Below are 23,461 nucleotides of genomic sequence, written 5' to 3' on the forward strand. Positions count from 1 at the left end.
CAGGATCAGATCCATTTATGAGTTTTGTATCCTGTCCCATTTACCTAAATTTATATTTTATATAGTAACACATGGTTTTAAGTGATACTTCTTTAACATGTGCTGCATTCCAATTCAAATGACTTAAATAAATGGGGGAAACACACAAGATTCAGTAAGTCAGAAGCACAAAATGCTTAGTATAGTTGAAAACAATGCTGGAAATTTGTTTTAAGACAAAAAGAAAGGGGAAGAGATACGGCTTTACACAACCAGGAAATCATAACTGAATTCCTTCTACCTTTAAAACCTAAATATTTCCAATTAAAATCAGGAAACAGAGTCACTTCTGGATGAAATGGCAACTTCAGCACAGGTATACAAATGGTCCTGATTGAAATGATCAAAGAAACAGAAAACTAAAGAAAAGCTGAATGAGTAGGTGAAACTAGAGGAGGGCACCTTGAACTGTGAGCTATTTCTGTTAGTCGTGGATCAGATTAAAGGAAAATATTAAGGGTCAGTTCATAACTCTCTTCTTGAGCAAGTGGCACAACCTCAGGGGATAAAAATAAATAGGCAGTGTAGTGACAGCAGTCTGTTAGACAACAGATCAATGGGAAAAAATGAAGAGCCCAGAAAAAGACCAACACGTGTGGGAATGTGGAAATGACGAAGGGGCAACAGTGGCAGACAGGTAGGCCTATTCAGTAAACAGCATTGAAACAATTAGCCAATGAAATGAGAAAAATGATATAATTGCATCTGCGTCATACACCATCTAGAAAAAGAAATTTCATGTAGATCAAAGGCCTAAATGTGAAACATAAAACCTGAAAGCACAAATCATATGATACTATAAGACTGAAGATTTGTAAGACTCACTACATTATTTTAAAAACTTCAAAACAAAAGATACCAAACAAATATAGGAACAACAGACGCTGTGGACTACTAGAGAGTGGGGAGGGAGGGTGGATAAAAAACTACCTATCAGGTACTATGCTTACTACCAAAGTGATAGAATCCATACTCCAAACCTCAGCATCATGCAATACTCTCATGTAACAAATCTGCACACATACCTCCTGTATCGAAAATAAAAGTTAAAATTTATACACACACACACACACACACACACCCTGCAAAGATAAAAGCTACAAAGAGATGCTTTCAATGCCGAAAGGGGACAAAAAATTCTAAGTATATGTAAACAACTAGTACGGATCAATGAAAAAAGGCAACCCAATAGGAATCTAGACAAAGAATATAAATAGTCCAAAAAAAGACATTAAAAGAAAAGAAAGCCTCAGTCAAAAAACATTAAAAAAAAAAAGAATCTCATTGATAATAAGGTAAATGCAAATTAAAACCAGATACTATTTCACACCAATACAACTGGTATAAGTCTGAAGAAACCATGTGCTGGCAATTATGTGCAGAAAAAGTAGGTCTTGTGTACTGTAGACAAGAACAAAAATTGTTACAACTATGAGGGAGAATAAGCTGCAATATTCATTAAAGTATGACTAGACTGCGCAACTCACCAATGTGATTTCTAGTTGTATATCCCAGAGCAGTGTTGAGAACAGGCACAATTGTGTACCAACAGCACATCACCCACAGCCATACAACCCCTCTCTAGGTGATTTAGTGAGTGACTGGTGGGAGCGTTTCTGATTGGGGCCTACTACTGGCAGTTAGTGAGCAGGGGCCAGTGCTTTGCATGTGTGAAAATATCTTCCCGTACAAGAATTACCCTCTTTGTACAGCTTTTGAATATTCTGCTGGACAAACCTGTTCATAATAATCTGAGTTTAAATCTAATTCCATTTTAATGACAAAGACTTTTTTGTAGTTTAATATACACCGAATTTTCAGAAATGGAATTACCACGTAAATCAAAGGAAGAATGAACTTGTTCTGAAAACAAGCTGTTCAACATTTTATCGACAGTCACTCATGGCATATGAGTCATCAATACCATATATCTGTATCAAGCTACATCTGTGACTGTCACAGAAACATGGTGACTACAAATATCTGACTTAACTCATGTAGTCAAACTGGAACATTTATATACTAAAATGCATGTTATTTTATTGTAAATCACTTCACTTTTATTTATCCCTTACATTAAAGTATTATACTGATATTTTTGAAATTATGCAGGCAGGCAGATTATTTTATCTTTGAATTTCATTCCTGGGTAGTAAAAGTGATGTCAGAATATTTGTTATGAAAAGAAGGTAGAGTTTGACAGGGTTAAGAAGTACCCCCTAGAAAAACTCATCTATGTGCACAAGGAAAAAAATGTTCAAAGGTATTCATGGTAATGTGTTTGTCACAGCAAAAAATCGAAAGCACCCTTCAATATCCACCAACAGAAGATTGAAAAAATAAATTATAATGAATTCATACAATGGAATCAACATAGGAAAAAAATCTGTAAAACATAAAACAGTACAATAATAGCATGTTACAGAAGGTCATGAACAATATGATACTATTATGCAAAGTTTAAAAATTAAAAAAAAATATATTGCTGACACCTACTGAAATTACAAACAAGTTTTAAAGCATTGGAAGACAAAATTACACAGCAAGTTTCAAGAAGTGGTACTGCTGAGGAATATGGGAGTTATTGATGGAATAAGGGACTTAGATAGCTAACATTTCACCAGGTATAAAGAAAGTTGTACAATTAAAGAAAAACATGAAAATCAGTTGAGTCTGGATGGCAGGTACATGAATGTTCATTATATTATCTATTGTCTGAAATACTTTAAAGTCTTAAAAAGTGAATCATTGTTACAGTCAGCTCCTGGTTTTTATCTTTTTCTTTATTTCTGTAATTTGCAAATATTCTATAATTAACTTGTTTGTAAAAAAGTATATCTTTCCTCTCTTAAAATGTGTGTACTTTAAAATTACAACTTTAAATGCATAAATAAAATATATAAGAAAACATATATATATGCACAGAAAAAAAGAGCTGGAGGATATATTCCAAAATGTCAATAGTGGCTACGTCTGGATAGTGGGGTTAAAGGTCATTTTCATTTTATTTTTTCTATATTTAAACAAATGGTCTCACCAAATGTACTATTTTTATGATGATAAAACAATTTTTTTTTCTTTTTAAAAAATACATTTGGGCCAGGCGCAGTGGCTCACACCTGTAATCCCAGCACTTTGGGAGGCCGAAGCAGGCGTATCACGAGGTCAGGAGATGGAGACCATCCTGGCTAACATGGTGAAACCCTGCCTCTACTAAAAATACAAAAAATTAGCCAGAGGTGGTGGCGGGTGCCTGTAGTCCCAGCTACTTGGGAGGCTGAAGCAGGAGAATGGCGTGAACCCGGGAGGCGGAGTTTGCAGTGAGCCGAGTTGGTGCCACTGCACTCCAGTCTGGGTGACAGAGCGAGACTCCTCTCAAAAAAGGAAAAAAAAAAACCATTTATGTCAGGGGAGAAGGGGAGAGCACGAACACAGTTCTCTCTACCACAAAGTATGCAGTCGAGCTTCCCACATTTGGGGAAATCGCAGGGGTCAGCACACCTGGAGTGTACTGAATAAGCCTCGCCCTGGGAAACCAACTTTGTGATCTTGGTATCTCCCCTACCAAGTAAGTATCTATGATGATTAAAAAAAAATGTTTAAAAATAACCAGAAGTTAAAAAAAGCCTTTTTGTTATTTCTGTGCCTTGAATGCTCACATTGTTTGAATTACCACAGGGCAATGAACCTGGGATTATACTGTAAATGGATTACATTTGCATTAATCAATTTAGACCCTAGAAACTGAAACTGTGGTCTCATCTCTGGATTGCCAGACTTGGATTTCATGGTGCCTGGTGTCCACAGAGGGAGTCTTGGATTCCTATCTGATAGGGAACTGGAATGTTTCTTGAGGTTAACCAAGGTCCTGAGAGTGAGGAGTCTTAGCCTTCAGTTTAAGAAGGCTGTGTTGAACCTTAGTCCCACTGTCAAACCCTAATCTCCAGATCTACTCACAGGCCACCGTGGAATTATATGTGGGCCTGCATCACCCGATGCCACTCCTGTGTCCTTTACCATTTGCAATGATCACTTTTCCAAAGGTTAATATTTTCTACAAAGTCAATTCAGGAATTATGGAATTTGGAGGGTCCTGTAGAATCTTACACTCTAGTACACTATGATTTCCTTGAGCGCAGGCTCTGAACAGTTGCTGAAAGAATATGTCATATGTCTTCTGTGCTTTTTAGATTTATTTCATTAAGTGTCTAGTAATGAGTAATATTTATAAACTCATGCTGTGCACCACAGGGGAGACAGAGATGAAGACAGAAATCCCACATTCTATTTTCTCACATTTTCTTATTGTAAGTGCTCCTGAAGCATTTTTACAGTGCAGTCACATTATTACTGAGTATTTATTCCAATCCCAAGCTTCAAAAGCTTGGGATTTTTGAGACTATTGCCCTACGTCTGCATCTTGATGTGGCACAGGTACTGACTGTGACACTGATACAGCTTACTTGAAGTAACAATATTAGGTAAAAGTAAAAATATCAGAATGTTAACTAATTTTTAAGCAAATACAGATCATTTCAAGTCAAGCCAGTTATCTTTTCCAGGGCACGCATTACTTCCTGGTGAGAAGCAGCACAAGAACAGAAGCAGTTCTGTTATTGTGGACTGAAAAAATACAACCTTCCCATTTTCTTTCTTACTTAGTAGATCAATGAAATAACCAGAGCTACAGGTTGAATTTTTGGTATTAATACCATTTTCAATATGAATGGGGTTTTATACTACAGTAGTTATGGGTTTTAATTTTATGTTATAAAAACACAGTATTGGCCGGGTGCAGTGGCTCACGCATGTAATCCCAGCACTTTGGGAGTCATGAGTTAAAAGACCAGCCTGGCCAACACGGCAAAACCCCATCTCTACTAAAAATACAAAAATTAGCCGGCAAGGTGGCAGGCACCTGTAATCCCAGCTACTCGGAAGGCTGAGGTGGGAGAATTGCTTGAACCCAGGAGGTTCAAGACCTGGGCAACAGAGCAAGACTACATCTTAAAAACTGAATTTTGAAGATTACTTAGAAATAAAGTAGAACATGTAATTCAATATAAATAGGATGATATAAAAATAGAATAATAATAACTAAAATACAAACTGTAGGAATGCTAGTATTGAGATTACAAGTAATCTTTTAAAACTAAAAAATTATAATTTTTACTAGGAAAAGTTATTAGACACAAGCTACTATAATTTTTGAATTAAAGAGCTGCCATTATTGAAGATGTAAACTACACAAACTGATATATGGCAATGGTGACACTGCAGTACAGTGGGGATGTGATAATGGTTTTAAGTCAACCAGATACCTGATTGAAAAAAATAATTGACATTGACCCCCACCTGACATCTGTTACAAAAACCAATGTCAGACGGATTGCAGATCTAAATACAATAAGTAAAACAAAAAAAAAGCTTATGGAATAACAACATAGAATATCACCATGACTTTGGAATAAGCAGATTTCTTAAAGAAGACACAAAAAGCATTAGTCGTAAAAGAAAAAATTGAAAAATATTAGATGATATTAAAACTAAGAACTTCCGTTTATCAAGAGACATCATTAGATGGCAGAAAGATAACTCACAAAGGAGAAAATATTTGCAATTCATATACCCATCCAGGGACTTTTATGCAGAATATATAAAGAATGCCTATAAATCAATACAAAAAAGGCAGAGAATCTATAAGTGAGTAAAGACTTAACAGGCATCCCACAAATCAGTAAACAACAATGGTCAATATATAAATGAAAAGGACCTTTCACTTCTCCAGTCACCAGCAAAATCTACGTAATATACTACCCCATACACACAAAAATGAATCGAATGAAAGCAAAAACAAGTATGGACAAAGATATAGAGCAACTGGAACTTTCAGATACCCCTGGTGGAAACATAAAGTGGTACATTGACTAAGCTTGAGCATATGCCTACTCTATGACCCAGCAATTTCTCTTCCATCAGAAAGCAGACATATTAACCAAAAGACATGTATAAGAATATTCAAAGTGACAATATTCATAATAGTCAAATACTGGAAATTACTTAAATATCCACCAACAGAAGAGTGGATAAATAAACTGGTAGTCACACAACACAGTAACATGAATGAGCAAATCACAACCATGTGCCATGACATGGATGAACCTCATAAAGAGAATGCTAAATGAAAAATGCCCAACGCAAGGGCACATTCTATATATAAAGCTTAAAATCAGGTAAATCTAATAGGGTGAAGGGGTGCGGTAGCAGTAATTCGATAGGAGCTTGGCTTCTGGGATGTTTGTAAGGTTCTGTTTCTGGGTCTGGGTACTAGTTACACTGGCATATGTTCAGTTTATGAAAATTCATCAAGCTGTGCATTTAAGATTTGCATACTTTTCTATGTGCATCTTATGCATCAATAAGTTTACTTAAAATGTTATTTGACACAAATAACATGGGTATTTTAAGTGTTTCTGAGTCTTTTAGAGATGCCAATAACTGCAACTAATAAAAATAAACCATTTCAGAACCTTTAAAGAAGAACTGGCAGCAAAGGGGAGAGCACATGGTTCGTCTCCTTGTATCTTTTTTCTCCACATCCTCTAATGACTAATAAAATGTGGCTTTCATTGCGAAGTCTTTACAATGATTCTCCTGGCCAGGTCTGTCCTCAACCAAATCACTTCCTTATTCAAGTGTATGTAAACAGCCTCCTCCTGGCTGCATACTTCTGTCTACCCTCTGGCTCCTGACATTGTGGTTCACATGAAGTTTGGTCTTTTAAATACTCACTGGAAGATGCTCAAAAAGGCTCAGAAAACTGTTCCTCGATTTTGGTCTGCTTCATTTTTTGGGAAAGCAAAACAATTCCCAGCACCACATGCTTCTCTACTGCTGCCTTTATTTATTTATTAAAAAACATCCAACACACTACCCAAAGAATTTTCAAGTGTCTCCTTCCACTTTTACCATCTACCACTGCCAAAATCTAACCACTAGCAGAGTAAAATAATCTCAGCTCACATCATGGGAAATATTTCTTTGGCTCTGAGAAAACCAGAGAGAAAGTGCTGCAAAATGTAGGTTAGGAAAATAATGTGAAAGTTATTTCAAGTTGATGATTTCCACAGTATGGAATGTGATGGTCTTGCATATGTGACTCTCTGAATGAAGACCCCAAAAATATTGTGAGGTAAGATTATCATTTTTAATTGGCCCCAAATAGAAGAGTCATAAGGGATTTTCAGGGGAAGCCCCTTTACTCTATCAGGGGTACTCAGGTGTGTTTTCTCAATAAGCGTTCTTTAGATTTATCAGCAACAAACTAAAGAGTTCCACTGTAATACAAAGCTAACATGCTGATAGAGCATCTCTGAAGAAGCTTTCACAAGACAGACTAATGTAAACAATTTTTTCAAGGCTTCCCAGCCTATGACTACCAGTGAAGTCTGATTAATAATAACCACCAAATCACACTGGCTCTCTGTCCCCACCAGTTCATACGGGGCCTTATTTGGAATGTGTCTATCAACTAATCTGGGCATCCTAGTGGAAATTCCTCATGGGCCCAAGACCTCACACTTGCCATAGATACATGAACACTAGGGTTGTCAGGGTGCCCAAACTCTGCAGTAGTTTCTGGAGTAGTGGAAATGCTCCTTCCTTGTGCTTCACTCTCTTAGAGGGAAAAAGGCATTGTGGTGACCCAACGTCTTACAGAGATCAGTTCTTCAGGTTTTACTCTTGCCTTCCAAAGGTCTCAATCAGGGTAGCAATAGGGCTAGGCCAAAAGGCAAATCAAGTGACAGGCAGCACATCATTCCTCCCTCTTGAGACTAAGGCTTGACTACTGGATTACCCTGTCATGCCTGGTTTCTTCTCCCTTAGAAGGAATTTCATTCCAGGAGGTACCCCAATCACTTTCAAGAGCTCATTCTACCAATTCTCTGGACATGCCCCTCCTCTCAACCCTAGAAAATAACACAGTCTATACTGAAGCTAATCCTTGGTACTTAACTATTTGCATTACTATTCTCCATAAAGAAAATGGGCTTAGCATGGTGGCTCACACCTGTAATCCCAGAACTTTGGGAGGCTGAGGAAGGAGGCCCAGGAGTTCAAGACCAGCCTGGGAAACATAGCAAGACTCTGTCTCAAAACAAATAAAAAATAAAAAAATAAAAATTAGCCAGGCATGGTGGCACGCGCCTGTAGTCCCAGCTACTTAGGAGGCTGAGGCAGGAGGATTACTTGAGCCCAGAAGTTCGAGGTTACAGTAAACTATGATCGTGCCACTGCAATCTAGCCAGGGCAACAGAGTGAGACCCTCTCTCTAAATAAACAAATTAAATAAATAAAAAAAAGAATGGCTCATTGGATTTGGCTTAGGTAGCAGAAGAGGTGGCAATACTTCCTAGTATACTCAGGTAATGAGAAAAGCCTTCAGGGAGATATGGAAGCAGTCAGGTCTCCAGACCCAGTACCTCATCAGGTAAACAAAATCATCTCTAAAATGGTCCGTTTTAGTTAACATGAATTTTTTTTTAAAGCTTTGCAAGCAAGTTTTATAGTTTGCTTGTAAAATAGCACTGTCTCTGATTGATTTTAAAGACAGAATGACAAAAATGTAAACCCCAACTTAGATTGCACCTACTTTACTAATGAGGAATCTGAGGGTAGCATGGGGAAAGGCTCATCCCAGACAATCCCTGGCAGTTCTGGAGAGAGCCCAGTTTTCCTGACTTCTAGACCACAGCTTTTTTTCCTCTGTGCCATGTTTCCTCAGTATCTCCCAGATAAGAAGGCTATATTTTCTAAGGCTAAGTCATAATATATCCTCTCCTTTCCACAATCATTGAAATCTCCTTCACAGTGGCCCTCCCTCCCTCCACTGAAAGAAAAGTAAAAATGCCAAATGTGGCTGGTAGAGAAGGAAAAGGGAGTTGGACTAACTGGTGGGGACAAAGAGGCAGGGGTCCACCCTCACTTCTATATGGCTGGGTATGCACAGAAATGGGGCGGGGGCGGGGACATCAAGGTGGAGAGGGTGAAACGATAATTCCAAAGAGACCAGTATCTAAACCCTGAATCGGATTTACAGAAGAGCAAAAGTGCTGGGCAAATAAATACTAGGTCCCTGGTCTACAAATATCTCCCTACAGGTAAAACTGGCTTAAAATTAACATTGACTGGAACCCTGAAAGGAAAAGTGAGGGACTAAGTACCTTGACAATCTAAATAGAATCAGGCAAGGAAACTGTGAGACAGTACTAACTCTATTCTATCCCAGCTTCCACACCTCTACTGATCACACTTAGGAAGACCTCAGGTGTTGCTTCAGCACCTCCAGCTATGCTATCTTCTTTTCTCTAATCTCTTAACTCTTTCCCATCCCCACTCCCCAACTCCTACTCACTATGGCCTTACTGTCTCTCTACTCAGATACTCACCAGAATTGCTATGCTTGGCATCTAGCAGATCCTCCACAGATATTTGTTGAATGAGTGAACCCAATTTGTGTTACATATTGGTTAAAATGAAGCAGTAACTGAGATTAAACTGGCAAAAAAACAAAAAACAAAAAAAAACAAAAAAAAAAAACCAGCCAACCACCACCACAACAAAATATAGTGATTATCACTGAAACACTGCCTCAAACAGGAAAAACAATGACCATGGCAATAGGCTAATTATCCATTAAAAGGGACTAGTTTTAGAAAAACATAAAATTTATTCAGCCATGAGAAATCATATGGTCAATCTGAATGTGACAACAAATTCTATGATCCAGTAGCAAAAAATACTAAGATATATTTTGATTTTTATAAAAAGTAAAGTAGAATAAAATAACATTAATCATATAAGATCCTTCCCTCTCCCCTTTTAACATAAAAAGCTATACTTCTTGATATACTTGGTAAGAAGATATACATGGTATACGGGTAATTTTTCTTTCTTTTTTTTTTTTAAGACAGGCTGGAGTACAGTGGTGCAATCATGGCTTACTGCAGCCCCTACCTTCCCAGGCTCAGGGGGGCCCTCTCACCTCAGCCTCCTCAGTAGCTGGCACTACAAGCTCAGGCTACTATGCCTGGTTAATTTTTGTATTTTTTGTAAAGAAGGGATTTCACCATGTTATCCAGGCTGGTCTCGAACTTCTGGGCTCAAGCAATCCGTCTGCCTCGGCCTCCTGAAGTGCTGGGATTACAGGTGTGAGCCACCGCTCCTGGCCTAAATTTTTTTTTAATTGACCAATTATCAAGAATATCAGCTAGATTCTTAAAAAGTCTTTCATAAAAAATATAGAATGGATAAAATGGTATCCCAAGTTACTTTAAGCTCTAAATACCTAGGGTCTTATGAGTCTATTAGCAAATTTCCCTTTCATTTATATATGGCACCTTCTGTAACTCAATATATGGTTTTTCCTAAATATAACTGACTGTGACAAAATGCTCTCCAGATGACCAATAAGATTGAAGTTAATTTATATTTCTGCATTTTGCATATCCAGGAAAATAATTTTTAAAGCTTCTGAAAATCATTTCAAACTTTGTGACTATACATGACATGGGATGGACAGAAAAATATCTGTTACCTGATATACATTCACTATCCTCAGTAACAACAGAGAAAAACACAACCATGTAAACACAGAGCTCTAGAAGTGGAAGGAGCTTGACAGTTTACTTGCTTTAAAACAACTTGCCTGCAATGTGGAATCTCTTTCATAATATCCCCAAGAGAAGATGGTCACTCTTCATTGGGAAAGTATGACAGCATACTTCCCTGATGAAAAGCATGAATTCTAATTTATGTGTGTGCATGTGTGTGTGTGTGTGTGTATATATATATGTATATGAATTCACTTATTCATCATGAACATCTCCTGCATAACAAGCTCTCTGGTAGGCCAATGAACGTGACACTGCGCCTCTATCCCTCAGGCTCTTCCCGGTTTTCCTGTGTTACATTCAAATCACATTCCTTATTATAACACCACTGCTTCTAGTTTTACTTTCTGGAATAACACAAGCCTTTAAATTCTTGAAAGCTGGCTATCACATCTTCCCAAATACTTCTTTTTTCATAACCTCCCGCCCTCTAAAAAAGTTCCCTCCATGCTCCATGTACAAAATTAATGAAGCATTGCATTTAGTTCAAAAAATCAGCCGTGGCTGGGCGCCGTGGCTCACGCCTGTAATCCCAGCACTTACGGAGGCTGAGGCAGGCAGATCATGAGGTCAGGAGTTTGAGGCCAGCCTGGTCAACATAGCAAAAACCCATTTTTACTAAAAATACAAAAATTAGCCAGCTGTGGTGGCACACACCTGCAGTCCCAGCTGTCAGGAGGCTGAGGCACAAGAATCACTTGAACCCAGGAGGCAGAGGTTGTAGCGAGCTGAGATCATGCCACTGCACTCTCCAGCCTAGGCGAAAGAGCAAGATTCTGTCTCAAAGAATAAACAAACAAACAACCAATTGCACAAACAGATATATTTCTAGGCAGCTATTTGTATGGGAAAAGGTCTTCAGTTTGTGATTGACAATAGGTTTGGTGTGAGCTAATAGTCTGAAGTAGCTGCTAACTCAATCTTAGGTTTTCTTTCATGAAGCACAGGGACAGTTTATAAAGTAACAGGTTCCTTTAATGGTCACCTATATCTGAAGTATTATTCCGTTAGGAAGGACAGGCTGGGCCAAAGAGGATGGCAAGATGCCTGTAAATCATATCTTATAGGCCGGGCACGGTGGCTCACGCCTGTAATCCCAGCACTTTGGGAGGCCGAGGCGGGTGGATCACAAGGTCAGGAGATCGAGACCATCCTGGCTAACATGGTGAAACCCCGTCTCTACTAAAAAATACAAAAAAATTACCCGGGCGTGGTGGTGGGCGCCTGTAGTCCCAGCTACTCGGGAGGCTGAGGCAGGAGAATGGCATGAACCTGGGAGGCAGAGCTTGCAGTGAGCCGAGATCACGCCACTGTACTCCAGCCTGGGCGACAGAGCCAGACTCCATCTCAAAAAAAAAAAAAAAATCATATTTTACAGGTATGAAGGACATGGAGCCAAAATGTGGTATGAAGTCAGAACAGTCAGCCAGTGAAGGCACCAGCGTACAAACAATCAGGAGGAAAATTAGGCATCCAACCTTATGCCAGCGTTGGAGCTGCTCTGGTACTGGGGCATTTTTAGAGGGTCTGAGGTGGAAAGACAACAAGGAAGTCTGCAGGTGAAAAAGCCCAGCAAGGAGGAAGGGGAACTGGGAGGTGACAGCCCACCTGATACCGAGGTTTGCTGAGAAGGAGATGGCAAAACCAGGGATTTGTCCAGAGAATTTTACCACAGAAGCCCTCTGGCTATATACGCAGTGGCAAAAAGTACCAATGTCTCAAATGTAGGGAGAAAGAAAAGTTGATAATCATATAATAATTTTGTCCTTAAAGTAAACTTTGTGTTCTTGAGTAACTCAAACAAAGCATTGCATATTTCAGGGTACATCTGCTTAATCTTCAAACACATGAGATAAAAATAAACTTGGCAGCAAAGTTTGTTTTTTAGCAGGCAGCTTTCTCACTCCCTCCTTTGGGATGTTAATCTCCTTATTTTGGGGGGAAATCCTTGCCTCCTCCAGATCTGGTTTCACGACACCACTTAGGGGCATCTTTCAGAATTAATAATCACTGGCCCAATTGTCCTTGCTCCGCTGAATATGTCACACTACTGCTCCACAGACAGCAACAGGGGCCAGCTGAGAACAGGTTTGGTGATAACTTGCACCACCCTCCCTAAATCTGATGGAAGGAGCTGGGAGAAATGTAATAATAAAGGTTCTAAAGATGGTCTAGCAAAATGTATTCTGTAGCTCTGAGGCACTGAATATTTAGCCATTTTGAATATTATCACTGGATTTACAATAGGCCCTTGTGTTCTCTGTTTGTGAATAGGGTCAGTTGGCAGCTAGTTAAGTTTCTTAGGAAGTTATTGAAGCCAGCATTAAAATAAAACCAAGCACAGGATTCCCTAAAAACTGCAAAGCACTGGGAAGTCTGCCTAGAACAATATCAGGTCATCTTACAAGACCAAGAGCAGAATACTTGAGCAGTATGTATTAGTAATAGAGGGCTCACCTTTCAACAGTGGCTAGAACTGGTCATGCCTTCAGGCCTGTGTCCATGGTTTTGGTTTACTTTCTACGGGGCTTCAGAACTCTGGGACCTCAGAGGTGGGTAAAGATGTGAATCAGGCTAGATAGTGGCTAAGAAAAGTGACCTAGTCTTACTAGCTGTCACTATAATCAGTGGTTAATAATTATTTTTAGCCAAAATATTTCATCATCTTTGAATCTGTTAGAAAAGTCATTATAAATGTCTATCTTTGAAAGGTCCAACTGCTATATTACTGTGCAAAAGATCTGTAGTTGAGATACATAAGATTCTGGACAGTAAACAATAGTCCTGGTAGCCAAAGGAAAACTGCAGAAGCATGAGGTAAGTAATAAAGCAAGTTCAAACCATGACCGGCAGCACACATTTACAGCAACCTCAGAGAGTGATTTAGAAGCATTAATTACCTCCAGGAAAGGTATTATAACAATGGAAAAGACAAAATCCTGCAATCAGGTTGACCTGTGAACCATAAGCTCAGTTGCCTGGTGGAAGTAGCGTTAATTACCACAGTGAGTCCTCTCCCTGAGGAGGAGAAGGAACCTGTTCCTTCTACTACCGCATAAGTCACATTTCACATTAAAGCAGCACCCACCTGTCACATTTCACATTAAAGCAGCACCCACCTGTACCTTCCCAGCAGGACCAACCACAAAAGTAAACTAAAAGCATAGTCTAAAATGAGATGAAGAGCAAACTGCCCAAGTTAGCATAGATATTTGCCCTACTAAATGGTTTTCTCTGGCATTTCATGTTCATGTTATTTTGGGAATTTTCCCCCCACATTTGGAAAAGAAGTGGAAGCTAAGTAAACTGTAAGGAAGAAGATGAAACTTTCAACTCCCAAATTCCTCACAGTTTGACAGATAAGGGATTATTGGATGAAACAGAGTGAAACAATCTACTATACGGTGAAAACAAGTGCAATCATAAAAACAAAGAAATGTGGAGTTTCATTATTTGAGGATTTAGAGACAAGAACAACTTAGAGTAGTGTGAATAGTAAGTCCATTGTTTAGCTAATAAATAGGAGACCTTCATTTCCCCAGACTGTGCTAACACGAAGCAAATGTTTTAGTGAAGGAAAAGGAAAGAAATCTATTTTTATATCCCCTGCTACAATGGATTTTGTCTGTTAGAGACAAAGTTAAGTTCTGACTATTTACAAATGAACTCACACATACATATTACCCCAACTCAGAAGACATGCAAATCCTTAAGAATGTTTCATGTGTGGCTGTGTGTGTGTGTGTGTGTGTGTGTGTGTGTGTTCCTCAATTCACAGAGTTAAAACACTGGGTCACCTACTTTCAAAACTAACAAATTAAAGTTAAAATTGTATCTCTACTCCATACCATAAACAAGATAAAAATCTAGATGGATTAAAAAGTGACACATATGTATAACTATTAAATAAAATTAAAATGCATATCTTTATAAATGAAAAAGTAAAAAAGAAAAAAGCCAAAAACCCAAAAACAAAAAATCCAACTTGTAAATACTTTAAAGACATTCAGAAAAAAATTTTAAAAAATTAGAACTTTTCCCATAAATTTGTACTTTTAAGGCAAAAAATCAAATAAACGAAGTTAAAAAGCAAGTCAAAAATGGAAGAGAATTATCAGAACAAAGATGAATAGCTTCCTATAAAAAGCTTTTACCAATAAATCAGAAAATGAATACCACAATTTAAAAACACAGCCAAAGAATACAGACAATTAAAAAAAATACAAGTGGCCAACTTACATATAAGGTAGTGTTCAACCTCTTTAATAGTAAAAGCAAATTTAAACTAAAACTCGATACCTTTAGTTACTGACATATTCAGGACTCTACTGTTGAAAGAGTTTTGTAACATTTTTTCCCTAGAAAATCAAGGGGCATATTTGCATATGGAAATTAATTAGCCTTGAAAAGTATACAGTATTTTCTTACAATTTAAAATCTCTACGTTTATTACTTCATTCCCACTCATTCCTAACTTGCTTGCTTTCCCCTTTCCTCAGTGAGACATTTAACTATTGTACTCATCTTTTTAAATACATCTGCTATTTACTTATCAATTCTAGGGAATTTTGTTGTATAAAATTTAATTTTTGCTTTTTTCTTTACTAGTATCTTCTTTTTTTTGTAAGGGGGGACTTGTCATTCTTTTTCTGATTACCTCAGTGGAATGAATAGTTGCTTGTTTTTTTCTTACTAAATAATAAAAGCAAAGGCTAGCTTTTTATACTCAGAGTTTTGGAATCACATCTAAAGGCTTTGATATGTTGAATTCTGACTTTTGTCAATGTTTAAATCCACATAGGCATGCTCCTTTCCATCTTTAATTAATATCTATAAAATGCAAGGGGTAAGGTCAAAAAGCAATAGGGGGGAAAGGTCATTAACATAACACAAAAATCTTCTAGCCTAAAGTACTATATTGTCTGGCTCTTTAGCAAAGCCCAACCTAAAAAGCACATCTCTTAACCATATAAAACGGCAAAAGAATGGATGCTCTGGCAGTTAAACAATCTCTCACAAACTGAATCGTTTCCAAATACCAGGTGTTCCAGTTTCACTGTGTTTTGATATTGTCAGAAAGGCTAGCCACTTTTTTTTTGCTCCATTTAAGCATTCATTGCCTTTATTTTTAATATAATTAACTCGATTATAAATTTATGTGATTTAATCTTTAATAATGGCCAAGTTTAACAATTGGTTAACAAATTTCCTGAAAATTTAGCAATCTGCTCTTATGAGCCGACAGTTTTCCTTTTCCATTTCCAGACCTGAGTGTTCTATTCCACCCTTTTGGAGGTTCTAGTCCCACATGACTCAGTGTTGGTCTTGTTCCTGTATCTGTTTCTAGTCTAGAACCTTCATAGTACTTGAGTCCTCTTTGATGATCGAGGCTTGTTTTGCTCTAAATTGCAGGTCCCCTGGAACTGACATCTCAGCACCTCAATAATTCAGGCGCTTGTTAGGTAGCCTTTTGAGCACTCCCTCACTGGAACCTCAGCCTGTAGTGATTTTAGACTAATTTCTAGAGGTATGTTGTTTGTCATTTCCTTGAACTCTGAGTAGACATTACCATGCCCTTTGGATATTTTGTTATACCTTCTTACGGAAGCTATTTTTATCCATTTTTAAGAGTAATTGCAAAAATGTTCTTTATTATACATCATCTTACAAAGGAAGTTTGCAGGGGATGATAAGCACTAGTGCTACTGTAGTGCTTTCCTACAGAGGCGGCACTTGTCAATGAGCAAAGAGGCCAACATTGTGACATATACCTGGAGCTTCAGTTTCACTTCTTTCTAATAGCGAAAACAAATATTGTAAAATAGGCGTAATTTATCCTTAAGCTGTTTGGTTAAAGTGAAATGCAAATGTTTTAAACCAAAGGATTGCTCTACTCTGTAACTGCAAATTTAATTTCTACTTTGCTCTAAGAGTGACTTAGGAGATTGTATTTTAATATCTAGCTGGTTAGAATTATTTTGAACAATTTTTTATCTTTAAGTTTGAGTTTTAGTTTATTTTGGTCAGAAAATAATAGCTTGTGCAGATTATATTTTGGAGATTTTATTAAAACTTTTCTTGTGACCTAGTAAATTCAATTTTTAAATTTAATTTCTACTTAGAGTACAAAATTTTATATCTACCTGTTAAACGAAGCTTATTGTTTGTATTATTTAAATATTCTATTTCCATATTTATCCTCTACCTAATTTACATGTCAAATTCTGGAAGGCATGTCCAAGTCTTCTAATACAATTTCTATTCTGTAAATTCTAATTTTTATTTTAATGTTTTGCTTTATATGCACAGTATCTAAAATGTCTAGAGGAGGGAATATTTGTTAAATTTTTATATTTTACTCTTTTTTACCTACTTAATCTACTTTGACTTAATCTCAGTCATATTATTCTATCATTATTCTTTGGAGCAATATACACTGAGATTTTGTCCTGTATTTCACGGTAATAACTATAATAGTGAAAAAAACAGCCCTGTGTTTCCAGACTTTTAGGATACTCTGTATTTCAGTGCTACCTTACTTGGGACATAAAGACTTATGACCATTATAATTTTAGTTCCAACTGAATTTTTCTTTAATAAAATATAACTCTTTGTCCTGTTGCATGCTTTTCCTCTTGAAATTTCCTCTACCTAACACTAAATTTGTATCTTTATCTTTACAAAATTGTTTACTTTAAACAATTGTTGTCTTTATCTTTTATTTTCAAACTTTGAACTGCTTTATTTCACATGGTTCCTGCAAACAGCATGATTCTCTTGAGTTTCTTGGAGTGCCCAATATAAGCATCATTGTCTTTTAATTAAGTTGTTAAGTTCCTTCACATTTACTGTGGTAATATATTTGGTCTTGGGTCTAGCCTACTTCCATTTTCTTATCTTTTTTCCTCTTAGTTTTTTGTTATGTTTTGTTTTACCAAATGAAGTTTTCTTCATTCCTTTCTAGAAATCTTCACTTAATTGGAAATTACATATCTTATTTCTCTCTCTGACTAGTGAGTGCCTTAAAGAAAATCTAAATCTATCTGTCTCTACCTGTATCAAGAACAATGCTATACCTGCTGCTTCCTCGTGGGGAAAAGTTAAAAATTCAATGTGTTTTAAGTTAACTTTTCTTTTACCTTACAACCCTACTCTATCTACTTTCCAGGTCTTGTTAAAACAAAGATTCTACATTCAGATTTTTTAAAACAATGTGCCTCTTCCCTTTCAACAATTATTTTTAAAAAGACCTAAGCTTGAGAAACTATATAAACACTTAGTTGGCTTAACCTGTTCACATTAATAGTTTTGTTGTTCTCTATTCTTTCCTCTATGTTGTTTCACATTATAATTCATTCCTTGGTTAGCTGCAGTACTATTTTAAGCAGTTCTTTGTTAAAAGGAAAGGTATATCAATGGTAAAGTTTGTGAGATTTTGCAATGTTAGAGAACGTGTTTATGCTTTTTTTTTTTTTTTGCTCATGCATCCAATCATTCTACAAATACAGTCATGCATCGCTTAACAACAGGAACACATTCTGAGAAATGCATCCTTAAGCAATTTAATCACTCTGTGAACACAGAGTATACTTACACACAAATTTAGATGGTACAGCCTACTACACACCTAGGCCAACATGGTGCGTAATGCTCCTAGGCTACAAACCTATACGCCGTGTTACTGTACTGAGTACTACACACAACTGTAAGACAATGGTAAGTATTTCTGTATCTAAACACAGAAAAGGTTCAGTAAAAATAGGGTATGATAATCTTATGGGACCACCATCATATACGTAATCCTTCACTGAATGAAACACTGTTATGCAATGCATGACTGTATTTACTGAGTAAGTATCATATGCTAAATGTTTTTCTAGATACAAGAGGTACAGTAGGGAACAGCAGATAAAAATCCCTACCCATATGGAGCTTACATTCTAAGAGCCTAGAAGATTAGACAATTCATGAATCACGTTTTTTCCTCTCAAATTCTGCAGCCAAGAAGAGATGCTTGATGTTGACTTCATTTTCTTTTCTTTAACTATTATTTTTTAAACTGGGCATCCTGCTTCAAACCATCTGGATGTTCTAGAATATTTTCTTTAGTCTTCAAATTCATATTTTTCTCTGGATTATTTCAAGGTCTAGGTTAAGGGTCTTCTTTCTCCCAATGTCTCCCCTGTACTCCAACTATGCCTGTTAGTAAGGGTGTTCTTTCAATGAGAGCCCAAGTCCTTAAAAATTCTCTCTTATTATTCTTCCTAGTATAAACACACACACACACATATACATTAGTATATACATTTATTTATATTGAATTATCTGTATCTATTTTTCATGTTTCCAGTCTTTTCACTTAAAATTTTCACTGGGCTGAGCACAGTGGCTCACGCCTGTAATCCCAGCACTTTGGTAGGCTGAGGTGGGCAGATCACCTGTGGTCGGGAGTTTGAGACCAGCCTGGCCAACATGGTGAAACCCCGTCTCTACTAAAAATACAAACATTAGGCGGAGGGGGATGGTGTGTGCCTGTAGTCCCAGCTACTTGGGAGGCTGAGGTATGAGAACCACTTGAACCCTGGAGGCGGAGGTTGCAGTGAGCCAAGATCACGCACTCCAGCCTGGGCAACAGAGTGAGACTCTGCCTTTAAAAAAAAAAAAAAAAATTCATGTTACTTTCCTTTGAGTTCTATCAGAATTTCTTTAGATTTCTTCTCACTCACTAATTCAGGTTTCTTCAGTATTGAATCTGTTCCTCACTGCTTTGTTTTAAAATTCTGTAACCATGTTTTTAATTTCCACTAACTTTTTCTGTTCTCAGTTCATTTGTTTTTCTTATCTGCTCTGATTTTAATCAATGCAATGCCCTCTTAATTTTACTTTGAGTAATAACTCATTTTTCTCAGTTTTCTCCTATTTTGTACAAGAAGTCTGTTTCAGACAGGAATATCACTTTTGTTGGTCAAATTGGTCTTTACTTTTGAATGCTACATCTTTCTATATATCCATGGATTCTTCTATGTTCATTCCAAGAGAGGGAAGTATCCATGTTTGTTTTGTGAGTCATAAAGAGTTGTGCCAGATAGTGTGTAAGTGTTCAAATCGGTGGTCTCCATAAAAAAAGGAGGATAGATTTTAGTTTTATTATAAATTTATTTGCCATGTTAGTGATCCAATAATTTGCATAAAATAGTAAGGGGCTGGCAAGTAGAATCACAATAAGGGATTTTACTTCTGTTCCAAATATATATTCCAGGTCTTGAGTAAACTAAGTGATAATACTGATTAATAGGAGCATCTATTATACATGTGTTATGTATGTGTATTATCCATAGATATATAATACATGTATATCTGGATTTATTATATGTGTATATATACAGATACATACGTATGTATGCAAATTAACTTTAATATCTACAAAACACTTAAAAATGGATATTAGATCACAAGTACAACCTCAACAATGCCACCAAAATATATATACTGCGCAGGTATTATTTTATTCTCCAACTTTCCTTGATTTTGGTTTTTCCATCTTATTGGCATCCCTACTGTAATAAAAAAAGGGGGGGGAGTTTATTTTGTCAAGTAATTGCTTAAAATTCCTTTCCATCTCCTCAGATATTTAAAGAAAACTCACAGTTTTCTTTTTTTTTTTTTTTTGAGACGGAGTCTCGCTCTGTCGCCCAGGCTGGAGTGCAGTGGCGCGATCTCGGCTCACTGCAAGCTCCGCCTCCCGGGTTCACGCTATTCTCCTGCCTCAGCCTCCCGCGTAGCTGAAACTCACAGTTTTCTTTGTCCCATATTTTCTCCTTGGCTACTTCCCTACTTTTCCCTACAAATACGATGCATTATTCATATTGCAGTAAGTTACACCCATTCACTGTAAAAAAGAAGAATACAACACACCCTGAAATCTTTGGGGCTACTAATTTCTAAAAAGGTTACTTCAAGCAGTAAAGTTTTCTTTTATAAAAAAGAAAGTTTAAAGTTTCATCACTCAAATGTAGCTTATCTAAAACACCTGGAAATGATTTCAAAGTTTCAAAGTCACTATTCTGATAGGTATTACTTCCAACCTAACCATTACTGGCCTTTGAAATATAGAAGCTAAAAGCAGACTGCACAGATCAAATACTATAGATAAAAGCATTTTGAAAAGCATACGGTACTATGAAAACATAAGGTGGTAGTATTAAAAATGGATTTGGACATGAAATCCCAAACTCATTCATTTCAGTGATGCCTTAGTGCTTGGATGAGGGCAGAAAATAGTGAGACTTTCATCCAGATCCAGTTCAGCATCTTACTGGGATCATTTCAGGCCAGTCAGCTTTAATCAAATTACATTCCATCCATACATGATTAGAAACAAACTGAGGTTTTGGTCAAGTGCCACAGTTTTTCACTCAGGGCCATCATGCTCACTTTCTTGGAAGACACTTGGAAATTATGTGATCAAATCTGAAAGTAACTTTTCAAGAGGTGTGTGTGGTCTTTCTGACAAAGAAGAGCTTTATATTTGCGACTGAGTTAAAATCTCTGGCTGTAACTAATTAGTTAGTGATAAAATAACAACAATGAACATGGAATACAAGCTAGAAGAAATCTTAGACTCTAAAACACATGTTAACAGAGTGAAATTTATAATATCTGCTATTATATCTCGTCTATCTAATATAGCCAAGAATATGGAAGAAAAAAATTGTTAAAGATAACACCTAGTAGGAATTTTTAAAAAACATTTGCTGAGACAAAGAAGGCTGGGCATACTATATGTAAAAGTAAAATTACAGGCCAGGCGCGGTGGCTCATGCCTGTAATCCCAGCACTTTGGAGGCCGAGGTGGGCAGATCATTTGAGGTCAGGAGTTCAAGACAAGCCTGCCAACATGGCAAAACCTCATCTCTACTAAAAATACAAGAATTAGCCAGATGTGGTGATGGGTGCTTGTAATCCCAGCTACTCGGGAGGCTGAGGCAAGAGAATTGCTTGAACCCGGGAGGCAGAGGTTGCAGTGAGCCGAGATCGCCCCACTTGCACTCCAGCCTGGGTGACAAGAGTGAAATTCCGTCTCAAAAAAAAAAAAAAAAAGAGTAAAAATACAGTAAGTAAAATGAGGTGTTTTGAAAACGTATGGAACCTACCGAAATAATTAAAATATAAGCAGAGGGAGCAGATTTAGCAGTGACAAAAATTAGAATTATTCATGGATAACCAATTCTTAGTAATTATTCAGTCATAGCTCACTGCTTTATGCTTAACCAAGTGCTTTAATAAACATTACATTATTTGGGTTTCACAACACCATGAGGTGGAAAGCCCTTGTGAACTTATAAAGAGAATAGCAACAGTAATGAATTTGAAATACAACAAAAGAGAATGTGAGAAATTGCCCAGGGACAGAGATTATACACACTCATAGCACAGTGGCTCTTGACACCACGTAAGCAAGAGCTCAATACATATCTGTTGAACTGCACCAAACTGATAATACATTCAATACCACTTTTACTAAAAAAATAAAGAAAGAAAGAAAGAGGTAGGAAAAAAAGTACAAAAGCACCTGTGAGAGGGGAGCACTACAGGAAAAACTATGGAAGGCTATAAGGTGATTTGTGATCAACGGTTATGTCAGAGAAGTGGTGGCAAAGATGAGGAGACTGTTATTTTGACACTTCTTTATTGTCTGGATTTTCACAATAAGCATATATAACTTTTGAAATTCAAATGAGTGAAACCAAAATAAAAATGTGCCAGCTAAATTTGTTAACAAAGAATAGGTATTGCTTTTAAAACAAAAAAATTCAAATTTTGTTTTTTTTAAAAATGAAAGCTAAAACACCCTAGGATTTTGCTATAGTTTGTGACTACTGGATCCTGAAAATGGAACGGTTAACTTAATGATCAAATATACTTGACAGAGATCTTGGTGGAGAAAGAAATTTGGATTCCATTAATACATATTGAGCACCACCATCAGGTATTAGACACTGTATTAAGCAGCTATGCAGTAACTTAGGACTTAGAAAGTACCTGAACTCAATTCATGCACATCCTTCCTTATCTATAACCAATTATATCCCCTTCCAGCTTTACAGATAAGAAACCCCTATACTTTGAACACAAAGTCAAAGATAACTATTTTCTAGTTATCGAAGGCTTCTATTCATGAGAGTCCATGGCATTATTACATTTAAGAAGAGTTAACTTGTCTTTATTTTGCCTAAGCTTGGAGGCACTTAGCTAGAGTAAAATTTGGCAAAACAAAAAGATGACTCATTTTGTCAGGCACTGTAAACTGCCTATCAGAGGACAAGGTGTATTTTGCAACAAATTCTGAAAAAGGTCATTCTTCCCTCCTCTGGCTCGTAAGTGATTGACTGTTAGGGACTACACCTAGCTTTCTATTATATGTCTCCTTTAAATTAAGAGGACAAATCTATTATTTGGAAATGCACATGGCTCAATCAATTGAATGTGCTTACAAAAATCTTCAACCTCTTTCAAGAACTCTTTACATGCCGTGCAAACTATTGTTGCATTTGGGCTCTCCCACCCAACTCGCCGCCTTCACTCTCCCCATTCTGGAAAACAGTGCTGTCGCTAACACGGTGAGCAGCCACAGTGGCTGAACCAGGCTACTCTCTGTCTGTCTTTGCTTGGCACTGGAAAATTCCTTTGTCTTTATACTTAGCAGTAGTGTAATCTTAGAGAAAGAACTTTAATTGAAGAAGACTTTA

At 37.0% G+C, this 23,461-nt stretch overlaps 1 protein-coding gene and 1 non-coding gene across 4 annotated transcripts in view; both read right to left on the reverse strand.

Moving 5' to 3' along the window:
• The window catches only part of EFL1 (elongation factor like GTPase 1), a 129,634-nt gene that overhangs the window by 38,398 nt on the left and 67,775 nt on the right, over window positions 1–23,461 (reverse strand). The window lies entirely within an intron of this gene.
• LOC115930907 (U1 spliceosomal RNA) lies at window positions 3,454–3,615 on the reverse strand. The gene has a single exon (XR_004067497.2). It is a non-coding gene; the product is annotated as a U1 spliceosomal RNA (small nuclear RNA).

The sequence above is a fragment of the Gorilla gorilla genome, chromosome 16, assembly GCF_029281585.2.
Source record: "Gorilla gorilla gorilla isolate KB3781 chromosome 16, NHGRI_mGorGor1-v2.1_pri, whole genome shotgun sequence".
In the NCBI taxonomy this organism is placed as follows: Eukaryota; Metazoa; Chordata; class Mammalia; order Primates; family Hominidae; genus Gorilla; species Gorilla gorilla.